Source organism: Peromyscus maniculatus, chromosome 2 (assembly GCF_049852395.1).
Source record: "Peromyscus maniculatus bairdii isolate BWxNUB_F1_BW_parent chromosome 2, HU_Pman_BW_mat_3.1, whole genome shotgun sequence".
Classification (NCBI taxonomy): Eukaryota; Metazoa; Chordata; class Mammalia; order Rodentia; family Cricetidae; genus Peromyscus; species Peromyscus maniculatus.
Genome location: NC_134853.1, coordinates 28,148,997 through 28,165,468, shown reverse-complemented (window position 1 = coordinate 28,165,468; position 16,472 = coordinate 28,148,997). Strand labels below are relative to the sequence as shown.

Genomic DNA, 16,472 nt, shown 5'->3' with positions numbered 1-16,472 from the left:
AAATCTACTCCATCCCCTTTTTAAATGTCTGCTTGCTCTCCAGTTCTATGTGCATTGTTAGGAATTTGCAATATCTTCCTGCTCAATAAAACAGCTTGATGTCTGTCTGTATAAAACTCAGTAGAGACAAAACTCCCATTGTAAGTAAATAAATAGATATTAAAGCTAATACAGATATGACTAGGCACCGTTCTAATATACTTTACACATATTAACTCACTTTATCTTCTCAATTACTCAGTAGGGAGAGTACAGATATCATTATCCCCACTTTAAAAATGAAGAAACAGGAATAAGGAATGAATAATTTGCCCAAGTGAATGGACACTTATCTGTGACTGCTGGTACTTTACACCTTCATTCTCATCCTTTGTTTTTAAAAACTTTATAGCACTATGTTGTCCCAGGAAACACTGTGCTTTTGCACTCCTAGGCTCTGCTGATCTAGGAAGGCCAACTTTCTTTACTCACAACACTGGGTGAAGGCATGTGACTCCAACCCTGCCAGTTATCATCACCTCCCTACAGAACACAGGTGATGTTCAAAGATAGATCAACTGAGAAACAATCTCACATCCTTGTTCTATATGGTAAGTGAGAAGTGTGTGAATATGGTATATATAGACAGAAACAACTAATAGAAACTAGAGAGAGCCACAGGGACACTTTTGGCTGAGAATCTTGTACTACCTTAGTTTTATACTTAAGTTTCCCATTAAATTCTCTACTTGGCTACACCAGTTTGAATTAGATGTTTCTTGTAACTATAAGATAAATGTCACTTGTAAATGAAAAATAGTTTTATTCAGGCTAAAAAGATGACTCAGTGATCAAAGTTACAGTTCCTTTGCATAGGACCCAATATTAGTTCCCCGCACCCACACAAAGGATCACAATTGCCTGTAACTACAGTTTCAGGGTATCTGACATCCTCTTCTTCTCAGTTACACACTCGCACAGATACATACACATTAAAAAATGCATTTAAAAAACAAAATTCACCCATTCTTTGTGGGGATGTGTAAATAGGAGCACATTTAGTTTCAAGAAAGATTCACACTTCTGTGGCACAGTCAGAATCTGTTTCACCATGAAGAGCTGTTCTTTATATCCAATTAACCAGACAGGGAGAAGGATGAGAAGTCTTAATGGTCCTATATCTGGATGTTTGAACTTTTGATATCAAAGAAGAAATTCTTTGCCAAGTTACAAATTGCAATTCTGGTTCCATGCATCTGGCAAGGACTAAAAGTTTATAGAGGGCAAACTTTGTCCACAGTATCTACAGATTATATATGGGTTCTTATTCTTCTTCTAAAAGAAGTGTGTCATGAGTATTATTGGAAATCCTTCCAGAGAGTAAAAGCCAGAACTTGCCAACATCTAATTTCCAGTTAGGAAAAAAAGAAAGAAAGAAAAGGTTTTACTTTCTTCCCTATAGCACTCTCAGCTTCTCATAGACAGCCAATGCAAACTGGAAACCTCAAAGCCTACAAGAAGTACAATGTGCTACAAAAGGAAGCTGGAATTTCTGAACCTTTTATGGTTAAGAATTAAGACCTATGGGAGTTCTACAGAGGATGGAATGGGGCAAGGTTTTAAAAGCATGACTCTGAACATTCAATAGAAAACATATCCAGGAGAATAGGAGGCTATAGGAGGACCAAAAGTTAGGAATTAGAGACATAAAAGGGAAGATGCCTGGCTGATATCCAGCCAAGCTCTCTGTGATGATAGATAGCTATGCCTGGAACCAAGATGTCTCATGTATGCTACTGTCCTCATTTCAGCACCGATATTTCCATCATTGCCTTAGCTAAAGCTGCTGGCCCTAATCCCAACTCAGGCTTCTCAACTCCCCTTGCCTCCACATGCAGCCATCTTCAGACTCCTTATCTCACTGCCAAGATCTTCCTTTTTTCCTTCTCTTTCTTATCCAAAAAAAATAATAAAAGGACAATTTTCACCTCTCCACATGGTACTTTCCAATGTTTTTTTTTACTTCAAATAGAATTTGTTGGGTTGAACTCTGCACTCCTTCCAAAGATGGAAGCACAGCGGCATGCAGATTTGAACCTAGAACATTCTTTGTAAAAGTAACAAAACTAAAAATCCCGCCGAGAGGATCTCAACCAAGATATCCTTGATTGTGCTTCATTTCTAATAGTAAGTATTGTATAATAAGAAGAGGAGGTGTAGATGAGGAAGCCCAGAAAACAGAGAGGACTGAGGAGATGAGGGGCGGGGGGAGCAGCTAGAGCTAGAGCGATGTGTGCTCAGCCAATAAGAGGCTTAACAGCCACAAGATGCTCATTGATGACATCCTCACTCAGAGCCTCAAGAAAGCATCCTGCTACAGTTGCAACCCCAGACTTGTGGCCTGCAGAACTGTGACAGTGAAACATGATTTATTAATTTTATTGTATGTTTGTGAGTGTTACCTATATGTATGTACATGCACCACACATGTGGCTAATATTAATTAGATCCCCTAGAATTGGAACTGGAGTAACAGATGGTTGTAAGCTGCTATATAGATGCTGAAAACTGAACCTAGGTCCTCTATAAGGACAGAACATGCTTTATTTAAATTATTTCTTTTATTTTCTGAGATTATAGTAAAATTGTGGGAGTCTAGGTCCAACTTTTTTGAGAGTTCCTATGAAGAGGAGAGAGGGATAAAAAAAATTTAGATAGAAAGATAGCAAAGAGGAGGAAGCCAGAAACACAGGATAGCTTCAGGAGGACCTGAGTCAATACCCTATGGTCTTTTCTGTTTATTCAAAAGGGCTTTTTATAACAATGCCAAGGGATGGGGCAAAAGACACCCCCCCCTTGCTAGATCAAAGCGCACAGCACAGCCAAGTGTAGACACTTCCAAATGCCTGGTAACCACGCCCATAGTCAAATCATCCCCTTATGCAGCCCTGCTGGGTAAAGCAAGCTCAGATTCTCAGACCCTGAGTGAGTTCTTACTAGGAAATCTCTTTGAGTCTCTACAACTCCCCCTTCTTAATATTTTAAATGGCCCCTTAGACCTCTCCGATAGACTGTGTCTATCTTAGGTTGTCCCTCTTCATTGACCAGCCTTACCTATCATGGAGATATACATCAAGCATACTCTGTCTTAGGTTGGCAGCTAACAAGAAGTACTTTACCCATCTCTGACTGCCAGTATCTGGCAGGAGAAAGTACAGAGCTTAACTCAGCTCTGACTCAGGTTCCTAAGAGCTTGCAAGTAGCTGAAACAACCACAGCAATCCCTATGGCTGCCACACCACCCAGTAAAGGAGCAGAGGATGACCAACATAGAAAGTCCTTTTTGATTGGGTCTAAGATATCTATAACAGCCTTAGATGCCCCAAGCCCTTTCTTAAATCAATAAACTATTGATTCAATCACACCAAATAAACCAATAAACTCCTGATGCAACAACATCAAATATAAAGACCCCCTTAGCTTCACCAAACCATGGTTCATTAATAACAGGTTAATATAATTCTAGCATGAATATTACTATACATATTTACAATTCTTACAAACTTACATCCAAAAGTAAACCCTTTTTTTACTACTGTATAGAAATATTTTAATTTAGTTGTATCTTCTTTTTTTATTATTTTATTTTATTTTACAATACTATTCAGTTCTACATAACAGCCACAGATTCCCTTGTTCTACTCCTTCCTACCTCCCTCCCCTTCCCCTCAGCCCACCCCCCATTCCCATCTCCTCCAGAGTAAGGCCTCCCCAGAGGACTGAGATCGACCTGAAGACCACATGAGAAAAGGAAGAAACCAAGTACTAAAGAGGCCTACAGAAATCCACAAAGATACCCCCACAAAAGACTGCTGTCAATGGCTGAGAGACAGCCAGGACTGACCTACTCTGGTGATGGGATGGCCAAACACCCTAATAGTTGTGCCAGAAACCCCATCCAAGGACTGAGGAACCTGGATGCTGACAAAAACAGCTAGGCCCCGGGTAGAGCGCCGGGAGTCTAATTAGTGAGAAAGAAGAGGGTTTATATGAGAGAGAATTGTTGAAACCAAGGTTGGATAAAGCACAGGGACAAATAGCTAAACGAATGGAAACACATGAACTATGAACCAAAGGCTGGGGGCCCCCAACTGAATCAGGCCCTCTGAATAGGTGAGACAGTTGATTGGCTTGATCTGTCTGGGAGGCATCTAGGCAGTGGTACCAGGTCCTGGGCTCATTGCATGAGTTAGCTGTTTGAAACCTGGGACTTATGCAGGGACGCTTGGCTCAATCCGGGAGGAGGGGACTGGACCTGCCTGGACTGAGCTATCAGGCCAAAAGTAAACTCTTTACACATCATAAACTTTAGCAAAACCCCAAAAGCAATCTCTTAATAGAACTATGCAAAACATAGGGTACATTAACACAAGTTAACATTAGTCCACTCAAGGGACAAGAAAATATTTTTAAAACATTAAATAGACTGAGGAATATTAACTCCTCCCTTTCTTTATAATTTTTTAAGCTGCATATTGAGCCTGGGTGGAAAAAAATACTAAACTTCTCCACTTCTATACAAACAGTTTGTGAGTCACCACAATTGATAAAGAATACACAAAACAATTTGTAAGTCATCACAGTTGATAAAATCAAAAAATTGTCCCTTTGCAATTGAGTCACTCCTGTCCATCCCATTTCTTAATCTGAAATGCTCAAAAAGAAAGTTCTGGTACCAGTCTTTGTTTCATTGAAAGCTTTCTGATACCAGTCTTAAAGTTCTACTGAAAGCTTTCTGCCACCAGTCTTAAAGTTCCAACTATGAAACCCACAACCAAATGTTTTTGCAGTTCTCCTGAATGCAACAATTAATTTCAAACCAGAGACTCTGCACTTTTGCTCTCAGCTACAGCTGCACTATGCTGTCTGTAGCCTTTCCTTAGGTAATTTTGCTCCAGGGCAAAAACTATTAGCTCCACAATTAGCACCATAATAGCTGGCTGGTACAGACTCCTCTTCAAAAGAGACCTTCTTAGAGCCAGCAAATGGAAACTTCATGGCTTTAGCTGCTAGCTTTCATAGTCTCAGTCTGTCTGTATATCCCACAACTGGCCAAGACCCCTGTGTCTTGAGACCCTAAGGCTCTCCATCACCTCGTACCACACGGGCTCAAGGTTCCTCCTGCCACTACATGGCATTCATTCAGCAACACTGGCTCCGCGAGGAAACTCAACTGCGGCCAGTTACAGCTGATGAACCCCCAGCTCCAGTGGTCTTAGCATGTAGCTCTTGGAGTCCGGGAAGCCTCTGTGGACTCCCCCTGCTTGTAGAGCTGATTGCTTCCCTCAGGGCATCTCCACCTTACTCTGCTGCTGGGAGCTCAGGCCAGCCTTAGTTTCAGTACATCTCAGCCATTCAGTCTGGAGCCCTGGTGCTGCACACTGCAGGACTTAGACCCTTAGACCCTTAGACCCTGTACATTTCATTACAGGGAGGACTTCAAAAACTCCTCTGTTCTCTCCACATCAGGGCTCATCCTGCCCTGGGTGTCCCATCAGCCAGCAGCTTCCCTCAGTCCCGCACCACCTCTACCACAGTTCTGCTTTTGAGGATGCTGCCTGGACTACACAGGGACCCCAGTGTCCCTGAACACACTCAAAAGTCAGAGGCACAGATTCCCTGGCCCTCCTGGTGTGTGCTCTGTGGGCATCTTTCTCTGGAAGCTTTGTCTTTCATATAGCCCCCACAACAGCCTGTGCTGTCCATGCTCACTCTCCTGGACATCCCTCTCTCAGCTCCAGCCACTGGGGTCTGAAATTTCTGCTGTACTCTGCAATTCCTGCCTGCCATTCACCTCTCTCATGGTGTGGGCAGCTCTGCTGCTAGGCTTGTCAAGGTTGAGCATAGCCTCCTCAAGCAGAAAGCAGCAGAACCCCTCTGCCTGCTGCTGACTCTCAGTGTCCGCTGCCTTTGCGATGATGCCCCGAGGGTCTCAACCGCAGTTGCCTGGCTGGGGCAGCCACTCTTGCTCTGCTGCTGCAGCTTTCTGAAGCTTCTGGAGCTGCTATGACTGCTAAGTTTGCAGTGGCTGCAAGGTCCTGGGTGCAGCTTTGTGAAGGGAAAAAAATTGCGCTTACCCTAGGTAACTTACTTATTAAACCTTCACTGTATCCCTAAACCTAAAACTTACTCTACCCTAATATACCTAAGCCTACACTTCTCAAACCAATCTTCACCAACCTTTTTTTAACTTTAGAAACAGAGAAACATACACCTAGACAGATACAGAGACAAAGAGAGATACTTGGTGCAGCCTAATTTTACTTTGCTTTATCTATATACAATTTTTGCCCCTGAAGAATAAAATACCACCACCTCAACCTTAATTTATAACCAGACATGTCCAACTGCTTCCGAGGTGCACCCTACTCTCACTTATTTCCTCTCCACCCAAGCCCTAAGTTTGGCACCTCCTGTGGGAGGTCAGCTCCCACCTTTTCCAGGGTTCCAGGGATACGAAAATATTAGATAGAAAGATAGCAAAGAGGAGAAAGATAGAGTCACAGGATAGCTTTGGGAGGACCTGGGTCAATGCCCTATGGCCTTTTCTGTTTATTCAAAAGGACTTTTTATAACAATGCCAATGGGCAGGGCAAAAGACCTCTTCCTTGCTAAATCAAAGCACACCACACAGCCAAGTGTAGCCCTTTCCAAATGCCTGGTAACCATGCCCCTGGTCAAAGCAGCTCTGCTGAGTAAAGCAAGCTCAGATTCTTGGACCTTGAGTAAGGTTTTACTAGGAAGCCCCTGTGGGTCTCTACAACAAATATATCTTTCTTACCTTTTATTTCTTCCCTTCAAAGTCTCCCATGTACCCTTATATGCTCTTTTTCAAATCCATGGCCTCTTTTCTCATTAATTGTTGTTACATACTATAATGTATATGTATATTCATATATTATGAATACATAAGTACAACTTGAAAACATTATACAAACAAGCACTTTTAACCACTGAGCCATTCCTCCAGACACACACCTGTTGTTTTAAAAACATAAGTTAATTCTTTGCTAAGAACATTTGCCTACTTGACACACTCTGCATTCCTTTGAACAGGTCATACATGAATTCTTTTTGTTACAAATCTCTCAAGTCAAATACACTTTCTTGAGGCTTGATAACCAAAGTGCTCATCCCCTTATTCTGATAAATTACCCTCAACACTTTATGTCCACATTTCTTTCTTCTACAGAATTCCTCATAAATGATGAATGTCTCATTCACATATTTACTAGATTAGCAGCTAAGTAGAGGTAGAGTTTCTGTTTACCCACTGCCTGGCAACTACTCATTGAGCATCTTCTAAATCAGGCTAGGCATGTGGGAGTTTTAGGGGACCAAATGAAGGTAGCTCTTTCTCCTGTGGACCATGGTCTAGCCCTAGGCCACAGCTGCATCTCATTTTGAAGTACTTCCTGTGTCTCATTGGTTATAACCAATGATTCAGAACAGTAAATTTTGGTCATGAATTCTGTTTCTTTTCCCTAGTAAAAATATAGCTTTATTTGTTGAAAGAATTTAAGAATCTCAGACAATTCTGAAGCTCTTTAAATGTCCTGTTTCCAAGAACATTTCTTAGCAGGGCATTTGAAGTTTTTGTACAACCCTGTCTCACTCTGCTTCTATCGGTGCTATTGGAAGTCTGATCCCTTAGTCTATGCTCAGGGAAGCCCAATGAAAGACTAAATCACACACAACTTGCCAAGGATGGCAGAGCCCAGGCCAGTTGGCCTGATTCTCCACTGCCATGTCTAAAGGTCAGCCTCTGAGATGGGTTAATTGTGGCCATTAAAGTGTTTGAGCAGCTGCTTCAGGCAGCAATTTGGAGCCCAGGAGAAGCCAGAGGCAGCAACAGAATACTGGGTCATTTGAAAAAAAGCCTGGCCAGGCTCCACACAGCCTGACAACAGCTGGGATTTCCAGAAGTACTTAACCTGGTTTATAGGTCATGACCTAACTAAAAGTAGACTTCCATTCATCCCAAAATGAAACTGTAAAATGGCTACATTGCCACCCCTTCCTCCCACTCATCACTCTGTGTTCTCATTTTTCATCCCTGACTTGATTCTAGAAGTGATTTTAGTCAACCCATTAATGAACAGATTTAGATGTCTTAACTGAACAACTAACTGGTCTATGCAAAGTAATTGTATGACTGCTACCATATTTCAACCCCTTTAGTGCCCCCTCTAAATTCCACCATCTCTCAGATCTGTCGCTGAGAGAGTGGCTGCTTCATCATGCATACAAGTTCCTACTGAGTCAATAAGCAGACTAGACCTCAATATTTTTTTAGTACAGCTCCCCATGCAGTAACTACCCATTTCTCCAGACAGGCACCATCACTCAGGAATCCTCCATTGTATTCCTTGACCAATTAGGTTCTGTGACTGGCCAAAGCTTTGCAGATGGGACCAAGACAATTTCTTCCTTAGGACTCTCCATTGTATCCAATATAAATATAATAAAGAGCATTTCAAAGCTAAACAGAATTTCAATTAATAAGCATCACAAAAATACATTGTAATAATATAACATATAATAAAATACATATATATTAAATTGTTGCAAATTATTACATTTAAATACATATTTTACTACTGACAGACCACTTTATTTAATTCTTACACTAACTATACATGATAGTTATTATCATTTCTACTTTACCAACAACAAATAGAAGTACAACGTTCCTTGAAAGTTGCTCAATGATAATGGTGGAGTTTGTTGACTGGCATGACTCTATATACCTTATTTGCACTGCTGTTGTTAGGAAAGATTTCTCCTTGAATTTCTCATACTTCTGTATATTGAGTGAGCAGAAATACTGCCATTTTGCTCCACAAATGTTTTCAAGGTTGCCCTGTATAGCAAACAGTGTTGAAGGGTTGAGTCAGTATCTCCTTCCAGAAAACAGGCCAGAATTATTTGTTCTCCAAAACAATAAAGATGCCTTCTCTCTCTGGAGTAAAACCTTAAAAGGCTGAGACATCCCCAGTGTGGAGAGTTCCACATCTATGGTTTAAACTTACTCCATGTGCATAATGGCCATATTGCTCAGGTAACAAAAGAACCAATGATATACCCAAGATGAAAAGTTTGGTTCTTGCTCAGGAGTCACATGTCCTGTACTAGCTTGCAAATACTGTGCAATCTCAAGCTTCCACAACTTTTAACAGCTTCAAGTACAGGAGCATGAGAGGTTGGAGGAGATTGGAGGTGGGAAAGATCCTGGCTGCCTACTCCACTGGGACCTCAAGTTGTTGGTTCATGTCTTCATCTTATAATAATCACTTAGAGTTGTAACTCTTCAGAAGCTGAATAAATATGACTGAAGGTAAGTTTGACATGATATCAATAATAAATAAATTATATTTATCTCTCAAGAGTAAGCAGTTTCATTTTCACAGTATCTTCACCTGAGATAGTCATAAATGTGGCAATTACAGTCATTATGGCAAGTAGAAAGCAAAAGGGGTTATTGCAAGACCCTCTTCCCATATGAACTATGTCAAAGCATAGCAAGACTGCAGTACTCCTCCCAGCTTGTCAGTAATGCCACTAACTATTGTCCCAGAAAAGCCATGATTAACATTTTTTTGCACAGGAGTGCTAGACCAGCTCCCTTGGCTTAGGATGAATTCCCAACTATCCTTCAACTCCGGAGAACTACTCATGACTGCTTATTGCTGAAATGGAGATTTCAATTCCCATTCTAATGTTTTCCTTTTTCAGGTTACCTAATTTGGTCATTAGACCATACAATGTATTAATCTGGAGAATGTTACTCATTGAAAATGTTCTCTAAGCATGCTTTATAAAATAAGCTGTTATAGGAAGATTAAAACCATATTTCACAGGGGTATATCCCTTCCAACACAAAACAAGCATGGGACTTGAGGCTCTAACTGTGTGGATTGGTTTGGCCAGAAAGCAGGATGAGGAATTCTTCTTCTGTTGTTGTTGTTGTTTGCTCCAGTAGGGTCACAGCAGTGGAAACATGAGAGAGTGAAGTGAACAATGACTTGTGAAAAGAAATTGAGTAGATGGGATCATAGGAGGAATTTTTAATGTTCATCATAAGTATGAAATTGGGGGAGAGTCTAATGTCTGAAAGCATTTCTGAGAAACCCTGAATAACATGAAAAAAAACCCTGTGACATACCCTTTGAGAAACTTAGTAATGATCTATATCAACCGTCAACTCTGCAAGTGTTCTCCTTATGTTTTCATTTAATGTGACTCTGCTCACAGATTGACCCTGTGGGGCCAGCTTTATGTCTTCCAGAGAATTATGATCTGAAAATACTTTGTCACTCCTTTCTAGGAATGGCATAGCTAGAGTCAGAGTTCTGGGGAAACTTTATTTTTTCTGAAGTTTTTGTGCCAACAATCAGAGTGGGCATCAGATAATGAAGACTAAGTTTTTGGTTTTTACTATAAGTAAGAAAAACATAAGCACATGAAAGTAGGGGGAAATGACCGAAAGACAAGAATCAAGAGCCATTTAGTTTCTGATAAGCTTAGGACTTAACAATGTTAGTCTCATTTACATATAAAACTAAGTGGAAAGTTCAAGAATAATTAAAAGTCACAGGAGAAGACTAGCTGATACAATACCTCAAACTCACATTGTATAGCCTATCAAAACAATTTTTACTTCATCTAACATTCCAGGGTATGTCAGGGCACTGTGTTGGGGTCCATCCCTGACCTATGGAAAGGTCCCTTGAAGGGGGATTGAGGAACTGAGAAATGCTAGATATGAAGTATGGGAGCAGACAAAGAAAAAGAGGGCACAGGATAGCTTTGGGAGGGCCCTGGGTCAATACCCAGCAGCCATGAGTTTATTTCTAATGGGTTTTTTATACACTAACAAGGAGAGAGGCAAAAGACATCCCACTTTCAAAATCGAAGCACAAAGTACAACCAACCAAGTGTAGACCCTTCAAAACATCTGGTAACCATGCCTCATGGCAAAACATTTTATTATTGGGCCTTGAAGTATAAGATACCTGGTAATCCATGCCTTTGCATCTTATTATACAGCCTTGGAAAGCAACATAAACTCTGACTCTGTGACACTGAGTCAAACCACAAGTTGGAATCTTTGTGGGCTCCCACAAAAGGAGTTTGACCCTGGATCAATGTGGATGTGGTCATTAGACAAAACTCAATCACTACACTGAGCTGAGATGCAAAGGAGGCTAGGAGATGCATTCTAGCTGTGTTTGTAGGAAGGAGTGGTGAATACTGAGAAATACCTTTAGGTTCTGTCTCCCAGGGTGATTCAATGAGCAAGTAGAAGAGGCAGCCTTTAACACTGATCTTTTGGGCTTGCAAACTAATACACACAGTGAATATGCAATATCATTTCCTTTCTTTTGGGGTAGGTTTGGATATTTTTAAGAAGAGTTAATCTACTTCTCCACTTACACTTCTATAAGCCATGATTTTGTCCAAAACCAAGAGCAGAGCATCAGTCTTTTTTTACCCTTTCACACTTGGCTACAGAATTGTGTTGCCATTCACTGTCCTTACATGAAGATTTGGCACTGATGAAAGAAAAACAGAGTTAAAATAATTTTCACACCCTTATGTTCATAAAATGGAGAAAGAATAAAGAGGAAGGGATATGGAGATAAAGATCTGACCCAGAAGAAATTTTATATTTCTATAAACAATGGAAAAAAGAAAAGTGAAAGAATGAGGATAGGGGGAGAAGGAGGAGAAGGAGGAGGAAGAGGAGGTGGAAGAAAAGGAGGAGGAGGAAGAGGAGAAGGAGGAGGAAGAGGAGATAGCAGAAAAGGAGGGGGAGGAGGAGGCCACCACCACCAACAAGATGGTCTTCATAAAATTTCCTAGAACCCTGTGCCTAGATGTTTTCCCAGAAATATGGCATGGTTGCCTAAATGGCTTACATCAAGAATCATACTAAAAATTTCCCATTCTTATATGCAAATACTTCTTCTTTTCTACATCTGAAAGCCACATGTGATTTCCAACCAGCCAGCACAAACAGACTGACAACCTCCCTCAGGAAATGCTTGATGTGCCATCAGATTTCAACACTCTCCTCCTTCCCCCTCTGGAGCTAGTCTATAATTCTGCATTTGTGTAAATACATATGTGCAGCATATTTATTTGCATGCTGCTGCATAGAGTGAGCAATTCTGCATTCTTTTCTGGTTTCAGGGAGGCTGTCGATTCTCTGAAAGTTGTTCCTGTCCCTCAAGGGCATCTGTAGGTTCTCATCCAATGCTTAGCAGCCCAGGACTAGAATTTACCTTGTAAGAACCAGGAGCATACCTGTCTAGAAGGAGAGCTGTGGGAAGCACTTCTCTGTCCCTGCCTCATGGTTCTCCTCCTCCACCAGACTTTGAGTACTCACATTGGTTTCACTTTGTACCATCTACAAATGGGTACATCTTTGTACCCATTGAGAACCTAGTAAAATTGCTACACACAATGATTATGTAAAATTTTCTTGAAAATGAAGTAATGAAGAAAACAGGTGAAATCAGAGCTCTGAACAACAGCTTGCCTTGACAATTCAAGGATCTAAATATTTTGCCTGATCATTCAGTATTCTGACACCACCTAAACAAACTCCTTCGATGAATCTATGTAGTTACCTATGTGCTTTTCTGCTTCCGTTATGGTTAACATTTTAAACATAATTCTTTAAATTGTGAATTGATATTTTGACTTTACACTATGTTCCCCATTTTTCTTCTTCATTGTCTATTTAAATTTATGCATTCTAGGAAACAATCTTATGCATCAGAGGCATAAGATGTCAAATATCAGAGCCAATATGGTGATACAAACCGATAAAACCACACTGAGGAGGAGGATGTAGGAGGGAGGACTGGTAGTTTAAGGCCAGCCTGGGCTATATGGAGAAACTCCGTTTCAAAAGAGGGAAGAAGAAGAGGAGGAGGAGGAAGAGGAAGAGGAAGAAGAAGAAATAAACAAACAAGTACAGCAAAACAACAGCATGAATGAACAGAGGAGGAAGAGAAAGAAGAGGAGGAGAAGAACAACAACAAAAGAGGAAAAAAGGAAAGAAAAGAAAACATGTCATAGATCACACCACCAACTTGACTAGAGAAACTGGCTGAAGGGCTTCTGTTTTTATTCAGTAGACAGAACCCATTTCTTTTACAGCAATTTGATGATATCTAATGATGTGTTCAAATAAAATAAATTAATGTCAAATAATGTCAGTTTCTCTGGGAAAAGATTCTGGTAGGATTCGAGAGAGATTCATTAATCAGGGAGCACAGTGTGGCCTCTGTGAGAGATTGCTTTGGAATTGAGACTTGCCTGTTAAGAGAAGAGCAGTCACACAAAGAAGCAAGGATGAGGTATTCTTGGTAGGAGACAGTTCAGTTCCAAAAGCTGTGGGGAAAAGGCAGTTCAGCTTGTTTACAGAGGCGACAGGGAAGCTGGGGATAGTGGACAGAGGCGAAGTAACTTGAGGTGAAATCACAGCCACTGGCAGAAGTTAGATCAATCAAGCTGTTAATAGCAATCATAATTATTGCAATGAAAAGACTTTGGAGGAACTTAAATCATACTGACTCTCAAGCAGAATTAACTAGTGGGACTCTTCCCACTAGTTTTTGATTTGAATGGAAGAGAAGCAACTAGCGGGTAGGCTGTCGCTGTGGTTCAAAGAAGCCCAGGTGACACATGATGGCTGCCGAGGCTGAGATAGTGATGCCAGAGAGAAGTGGGTATTCTCTTGGTGCAGGGAAGAGGAAGGCAAGTCCGTGGAACATATTTTGATGACTGAAGTCCACCAGCTTTAATAGGGAAGGAGCCATAACAAATGGCTATGCTAAAAACACCTCTGATCTTAGTCCATCTTGACCCTTCTGGCTAGGTATCAGTAACCCAGAGCAAGGTGCTGACCCTTTCCCCATCAGCAGGCATTGCCATTACTCTTTCTGCCTTTTGTCTTGAAGATGTCTCTTCATGAGAGATCATCGTTCAAAATCCATTAGAATGACATCCAGCAGCTATCAGGGCTGTTCATTTCCCTAGGCATCAGGGAAATCTGTGTGTTCAGAACACTGAAGGGCATTCACTCATGCAGAGTGGATGGGAATTTGATAGGTGGATGTGTCCCCAAGAAGAGGAAACAGCTGGAGCAGAATGTAAGGTCAGGAAATAAAAGTCAGAGTACATTTAGAGAAAGCTGGAAAAACAATAGGCTGGACCGCTGTTATGGAGGGCACGGCATTGAACCTTTGTGTACTTTATCTAAGACTGTAAAAAAAGCAAAAATGGCGTTCAGAAAGGGGGAAGAAATCATGAGCTTTCTCTTTTAGAGCTGGAAGGGACCCAGCAATTATCTATCTACCTGCGGGATATTGCACACTCCTATCTCTCTTAGAGAAACGATCCAGCATCAATGTATATTATGTGTGGCTAAGCCTATAAATCTCACGTCGGCACTCACGAAATACAAGAGTCTTTTAATTGGGGCAGATCAACACATTTCTGAGTGCTTAATGTGTACCTGGTTCTCTGGAGAAGTCAAAGATGATTAAGGTTTCCCACTGGTCCTGAACCCATTCATGCCAGTGTACTCAAACTTATAACCATAATAAAAAAGAATACCAGAAAAATGGAAACCCCTGCCATACAAATTCTACATTTCCTGTGCCACCTGCCCATGAGCTTTTATGTCATGCTGCCTAATTTGGGGGCTCCAAAAAACTCTTACCAACAATACAGTCAGGACACTTGGGTATCTTTTCTTAACAGTTAGAGATGGAACCATATTTAAAACCCCGATCTACCAAGTTAACATTTCCACCAATTCTATAAGCAGGGACCTTCGCAGGATCCACAACCTTGTATTTGGGCTCTGTCTTTGAGGGGGCCTTGGCAGCAGCCATTGCTGCCTTCTTTGATGGCAGCTTAGCATTTTGCTTCCTTGGCAGCCCTAACTGCGTGCTCTTGCTGAGTTTTCCTAAATTCTGGTTTCTGATTCCTCTTTGACATGATATCCACAAGTGATGGCCCCATTAGAATTTGACTGCATGGCAAGTTCTCTTCTTTTGAATTTCTTCCAATTGTCCTTTTTTGTGCATGTGTTTTCTCTTGTAGAGGGCAGTCCAGATTACCTGTCGAGGATTCCTTTTGGCAGCGAATGAAGACTTGCATTTTACATTAACAAACCTGAAAACTTTCCTGTGGGTCCTGGCATAGCTCTGCCCGTGTCTGGGATAGATCTTGTACCTGCTGAAACTGCACAGCTCAACCTTCATGGTGGGGGCCGCCAGCCACTGGAGGAAAGACTTAGGAAAATAACATATCCAGAGATAAAAATCCTTAGCAATTACAGCATTCAAAAGTTATATACCTTAATTTTCTAAAAAGTAAATGGTATTTTTGGTTAGTATAATGGTTATCAGTTTCATTACTTAACAGAGATGTGAATACCAATGATTTAAGAAATAAAAATTGATTTCCTTTACATAAGAATCTGAGGTGAAAGCTAGATGACACATGCTGCTAGTCTCAGCACTAGGGATGAATAGACAAGAAGACTACAAGTTCAAGGCCAGTCTGGAATACATAGTAGAACCCAGACCAGCATGAGCTAGCAAAGCCTTGTCTCAAAGAAGAATATGAGCTGGTAGGCAGTCCATGAGAATACCAGATGCCCAAATTCTTGTCTTAATTCTTTGCAACTCATTAGTGTTCCTCTTATCTACAATGTCCAATGTGGCTTGCACTTTCCTTCCTATAGGCTGCTTATTTGCAAGGAGGAAGTGTATAGAGTGCTTATTGGAAAGGAAGAAGGGGGAAGATGAAGTAAACCACTTTCTTTTAAGAATAACACTCAGAAATAGCATTAATAATTGTCTTCAATTCTCCTGGACAATAAATCATCACATCAACATGCCTAGCAACAAAGAATCCAGAAAAGTATACACTCGCCTAAGACTCTGAGTTAATCCACTGAAAGAGGAGAGGATGGATCTTAGAAATTATCTGTAACTCCAGATAACACTTGAGGATGTGATGTGTGGTTCTCAAATTTTTACCATGTACCTGCCAACAAATAAAGAACTTTTTCTCTAAAATCTGGCTCCTAATTTTCCATATATACATGAATTACCTTTAGAGTAGTAGTATTAGTAGCAGTTCCAGTTTGTAAGCCATGGCTTCTGTTTGTTTGAAAGGCAGCTTGCAAGTTTCATACGTAGTTGATGAAACTTTGATTGGTGTACCACTACCTCAGGCTCCCTAAATGGATTTTGGAAATGGCTGGTATGTTTTTTTCATTACCATGTCACTCATAGAAACTTTAGCTTGCATTCTGCTCAATGCATGGTGACCTGAAGATATTCTTCTCAATTTCCTTATCATAGTTGAGACAATTGATCAATCTTTCTTACATTAAATTCAGG

At 40.8% G+C, this 16,472-nt stretch overlaps 1 pseudogene; it reads right to left on the bottom strand.

Annotated features, from left to right (window-relative positions):
- Positions 1–14,810: 14,810 nt before the first annotated feature.
- On the bottom strand, positions 14,811–15,323 carry LOC102929142 (large ribosomal subunit protein eL24 pseudogene; annotated as a pseudogene).
- Positions 15,324–16,472: the final 1,149 nt, after the last annotated feature.